Here is a 6,000-nt window from a genome sequence, read left to right as displayed (position 1 = left end):
TCTTCACTTACAAATTGTTGTATGAAGAAATGAGAGTTGCCTTGAACAACTCTTGAGAGTTTGTTGTTATGTTTAGAACATAATGGTTGGTTGACAAAAATAGTCCATTTAGATGGACTTATGATGATTTTGAATCATTGAGTGTTGAAGTGTTAAACCACTTAACGAGACGGAAACTAGGCAAGGACTTCACTTTTGTGTCCCTATCCTAATGGTTCACTAAGTTTATTGTAAACTATATAGTGAACAATAACCGCACGCTCTCCAAATCGTTTGATGTGTATAACACATTTGAAATAAGTTTCAAGAGAGATAGTGGGAGTTTAGGGACCATGACTATTGTAGTAAAAAGGGAAGTCAAATGAAGAAGGCAAAATAACTCCAAGGGAACAAACTTTCTTTATGAAAGGATGGACATTGGAAGGGGTATTTGCAAGAAATGTCTTGCAAGTGTCAAGAACACACCTTTCGAAGATGTTGTAAAATGTTCTTGAAAAGTTCACAACAGTTGGTTCTTCTACTTGAATACATGATTCTATATTAGTAACTATGTTTTACAATGATGTAAAAGTGTGCTAATAAGAAGTAGAAGATTAATGAGAGAAGAGAAAGTACTTCACATTCCAAACGTGAATCGAATATAGATCTCTGCGAAAGCGGATTGTACTTACTTCCTCATATGAACTACCAAAGAAATTGGAAAATACTAAAGATTGTCTTTACATTCCAATTTTAAGGAACTTAAATCCGTCACTATAGTAGAGATGGATAAATGTTTTGTTTGACAAAAACATTGTTCTTTATTAATCAATAAATTAGATTATTGTAATTTAATTGGTTGTCTCTATAGTAGAGATGATGTGGTAGTTTAACTGTTTAGAATACGATGATGCTTAAAACCCAAAAGGTTGCAAGGTAGTGACTAATCCCAACTAAGTTGTGATACCTCTAAAACATAAGTTACGAGTTGGTCATAGATGGATGCTTTGGATCGTTAGATCCGGATCCAATACCTTCTTGTTAAAATTGTATAAGAGGCGAAATGTTCGAATCTTTATTCTTTTGAAAAGAAGAAAGAATCACAAAGTTGTTGAGGTTAATTCACTTAGATGTTAGTGGCACTTGTCCACAACATAATACTACTCATGTTGTATGACATTCACCGAAGATCACTCTCGGTTGGACTATAGTTTATTTTGAATAAACACAAGTCCGAATACTTTGCAAAAGGTTTCAAAGAATTCAAGAAATGTAAGTAGATGAGTAAGACATCTAAAGTATTTACCTCCTTAGATTTGATCCAAGGAAAAAGTAACACTTTAGATTAATTTCCTTGAAAAACATCAAGGAAAGTAGCATCATAAGATAATGAATTTCTCCATTAGGAGAATAATGAACATAAATAAGATTTAGTTCGTTGGACATTATCAATTACCCATATATATATGATATATACTTCTAAGACATGTTAGTTGTAGAGATCCATCCATCATGGATCTTAGCAAGCTAGTGGGAGCCATAAGCGTCTTATGAGAAAAGATCAATTGTTTGATTTCTCATAAAGATGTAAATGAATCTTTTGTTTACTAGGTTTACAAAAGATTAGTGGGAGTTAATCATATTCCTAAATTTGAATATATATACATGATATATATTAATTTTGAAAATGAAAGGAATTCTTCATCGTTAAAGTTATGACTTTAAACATTCTATAATGATAGAATGTATATGGGAGACATAGTCTATATACATGGGATGGAAATCTATAATGATAGATTTCAAGATATAATTGGATTATATCAATCCCTAAAATAGACAATGAGATGCTAGAAAGTTTCTCATATGATGATAAACTTCAATTAGAATGACAATTCTAGTGAGACTAGGAAGTTGTTCTTCTCAAAGGGAATGTACCCTTTGACTCCCAAAGAAATAATGCGTAAATAGAATCCTTTATGCATACGCAGAAAGGTGATTTATGTATTTCATATTGTATGGAAACATTGATATAAGTCGTACCTAGAACGGTACAAGATGATATCAGTGCAAGCCCAGGATCAGAACCATGGCAACTGTCAAGTGAATCCTTAGGTATTTAAGAAATACTAAGGATGGATTCCTCAAGAATGAGGAAGAATTAGAGTAACGTAATGGAAGCGTAAATGTATTAGATTATGAATCCAATCCATCATAGAATATCTCTTCATTATGAATGAAGTGATAAAGAGATATCTCTTTATTATGACTAAAGAGATATTTGGGTGGAAACGTTAAAAGTAAATGACTTTAATGTGTTTCATCATGTATGCAAAATATATTGCCATATAGAAGCTTACAACATTGTTGTTTGGATGGGAAAGTTCATTCATGAACTCTTCATTCGGTTCCAACCACAAAGTGTATGACACTAATGGGGCGATAGCTCAAGCCAGGGAATCAAGGTCTCATCAAGGTCCGAACTCAAATGAGAGACTGAACCACATGATTGAGAATCATGTATAATGGTGACGTCGTTATTCTCAAGGTTGCTTCTATGGATAACATATAGATATCCATTGTCTAGGCCTACTACTCAGCCATTTATGAAATGAATTACAGAAGAGGTATCATCAATGATGACTAAGCTGATTGGCTCTAGTGCAAGTGGGAGATTGTTGGAAATGTGCCCTAAAACCAATTATATGATGATACTTTACGGACATTTCAAACTAATGTAGTTTAAAGGGCAAACATTATTGTTTGAGCCGTCTCATATAAATGTTATATGCTTAAACGATAAGTCCAAGGAATATGTGATTGGAAGAATGCGATCTAAAGAAGTTAGATTCATGAGACCATTCTTTCGTTGACACATCCTAAACGTTCCTGATCATAGGATTGTCAATTGGGCATTGACAGTCCGTTAAGATCAGTACGTGCTATGTCTTCTCTCAGGGAGAGTGACTAGTCTCGAGTCATTGGTGTGTGTGACATCAAGACAAGTACGTAGGTGCTCAATAGAGAATGAGTTCACTGAACACGATCAACGAAGAGTTCTCATATTCATGTCACATGAGAACTCATGGTTGGGATAATGCAAATTAGTCTTTTGACCTGAGGCATCACAGTTGTCTTGTGGTTAGGTCCTTAATCTTTGATTATGTCAACGTCACTCTATCAGGGTGTCCACGGCATCGTTGGGGTTAAGCCACTTAGCCATGGAGGCAAGTGAATGCGCAACAAGGGATCTCTAACCTTCAAACTGTTTGAGGGAGAATACTCTATGATATGATTTGGAATCTCTGGCCAGAGTATGAATGAGATGTTGGAATGCGTTCCAGATCACATTCAAGGTAATCATATAAGCACAAGATTCACATTGGATAGTAGACATGAATAAACTATCAATCCAAACAATGTGGTCAAGAGTATTGTATTAGAGAAAGACCGTATTGCATTTGTAATCCTAAACTGAATAGGTTCTCCACCTCTTCTGATTAGCTTGGGTAACCATGATATGCTGCTAGGTGTCACTCATGGTTTGTGGAAGCCCTAAAAGTGTATTATCACTAACGGGAGAATTGAAAGTAAGTTTCAATTCACAATCGATTTGAAAGAGTTTGAATCGCCCACTGCCTCGCTAAAAGGAACCTAATGGATCGTACACCGTGTAAGGTAGAGTTTGAAGATTCAACGGAGATGAGTAAGAATAATTAAATGGTTTAATTATTTATGGCAAGGATTAATTAATATGTTAATTAATCAAACGAATAAGTTCGTTAAAGACCTCGGGTTAGTTTTGGGCCGCAAGGCCCAATGGGATTTGAATGTCAAGCCCATTAACTCAAGTTGTATGACAACTTGAATAAAACAAAGGGCTTGAAAGCCCAATAAACCTATAGGCTAGCCATGTGTAAAAGAATAGGGCTTTTGGTCCATTAGGTCACTTATTTGAAGGGACTATATAAAGGACTTTATAGCCTAAAATTTACTAAGGGTTATTTTTGGGGAAAGGATGAGAACACAAGCTCTCCTTTCTCTCAAAAATTTTGGCCAATCTAGAGGGGAAAATCTAGCAATCTTACTTCCTCTAGGTCACTCATTTCTTCTTTCAATATACCTTGGTGTGGAGACTTAGAGGTTCTCAATTTTGGGAACTTGGAGAAACCTTTTCATCCATCCAAATCCATGGATCCAAGATGCAAGGAATGAAGGCCCTCTCTTTGGGTGATTAGCCTTTGCTTATGCAAAGAGGAATCTACAAAGGTATTGATTTTTCAACTCACTTTGTTTTGAGTTGAGTCTTGATTCACCTATCTACTAGGCTTTGAATTTCATGGGTAAATGTTTTGTTTTAAGTGCATACAAGCATGATTCCGCCTTTAATTGTTAATTGCATGCTATTGATGTTGCTTAAATGAACATGTTTTTCACAAATTTTCCTTCATCACGTGTATGGCTGGGATGAAAGGAAAAGAAAAGAAAAGAAAGAGATGGACGGCTAGGATAAGAAGGAGAGAAGAGAAAAGAGAGAAATGAGGAATGGGACCGGCCAATCAGGAAGAGAGGAAATGAGGGGAAAGGATGGAGAAGAAAAGGAGGGACCCTTGCTCACTTATCACTGTGCTTAGGCCACACAGTGCACCACTTACGGGTGACGACCTAGTTTTAGCGCAATTTCGTTTAGGATTCATTATCATAAGGATTCGACGTAAGATAGAAGTGCCAACTGTTAGACGCCCTCCCCCAGCTCCTTTATCTGGGCTTGGGACCAACAGGTAATGTAAGATAAACTTACACAGGCGGAGTTCTCCATAAAATAAGGATAATATAACAAAAATATCCTCAATTTTTGTCAAATCATTTTGATATATTGTTTATTAAATTGAGCGTAATTTTGTCACGTTGATCCTTATTTAACATAATTTTTCACCAAATGACTAAAATGATTGATGGTGGACAACCTTGATAACCATTTCTATTGATTTCAAATCTCAGAGATCAAAAGGTGAAGTAATGAAAATCTCAAAAACTATTTTGACTAAAAAGTTAAAAGTAAATTACAAAGATTTCAGGAATCTTAAAATAATTCATGTTAAAAATAAATTTACAAAGAAGTACGTTGAAAATTACTAAATTAGATATAATAGTAAAGATGCTAATAGCAGAGTCATGATTTATTATATTTATTTCGATGTACGTGCAATAGTAATTTGAGGAATTTAGTGTAGAAAATATCAAATGTCTTATACAATTGAAGAAATTTGTCATGGCAAACAACTTTTTTTTTTCTTTTCATATCGTTTCTTCCTATCTCTCAAATCAAATCCGTATACCTTCTTCCCTGCAACATCCTCGATTCCATGAGGTTTTTTTTCTTTTCCAAAAAAGCAATTTGTGTGCGTAACCCAGCTCTCTCCCCTATGTTCACGTGGATAGAAGATTTTTATTATAAAGGGAAAGAGATTTTTTCCGGATCTCTTTTACCAAGATCACCGAATCAAGTGATCCGATTTTTTGAAATTTCATCAAACGGTCCACCTATTTTGATCCTTTAAAAGTTACAATAATTTGTTACCGTTGGATGAAATTTCAAAGGATTGGATCACTTAATCCAGTGGCCTTGGTGGAAGAGATCCGGAGAAGATCTCTTTCCATTATAATGTGATTGTGTTGTATATTGGGTGCTTTTAGATCCGAAGGTGATGGGAAATGGCTAGGCAATCGTTGGGGGAGAATTGAGTTGTTGTGTTATTCTTTCTTATGGTTTTTCGTGTATCATATTTGAGAGCTTTCCGGTAGCTTGTTAGGAATCTACCTTTTGTTTCTTTTGTTTTATGGAAGTAAAAATATGACCCTTTTTTAATACTTTAATGAATACTTCTTTCATTTGTGCAATATTGACAGAGGTTTTTTAAAGTACTTCATATATTTTACAGGTTGAAGTTACAACTAAGGGTAGACCTGGCATTCGTGTCGTATTTTTCGTGTTCATGTCGTTTTCGTGTCATACCCGATAGC

Source organism: the organism of the source record quoted next, unplaced genomic scaffold (assembly GCF_019419815.1).
Source record: "Pyrus x bretschneideri cultivar Hongxiangsu unplaced genomic scaffold, Pyrus_bretschneideri_v1 Contig17, whole genome shotgun sequence".
In the NCBI taxonomy this organism is placed as follows: domain Eukaryota; kingdom Viridiplantae; phylum Streptophyta; class Magnoliopsida; order Rosales; family Rosaceae; genus Pyrus; species Pyrus x bretschneideri.
This window is presented reverse-complemented; position numbering follows the sequence as displayed.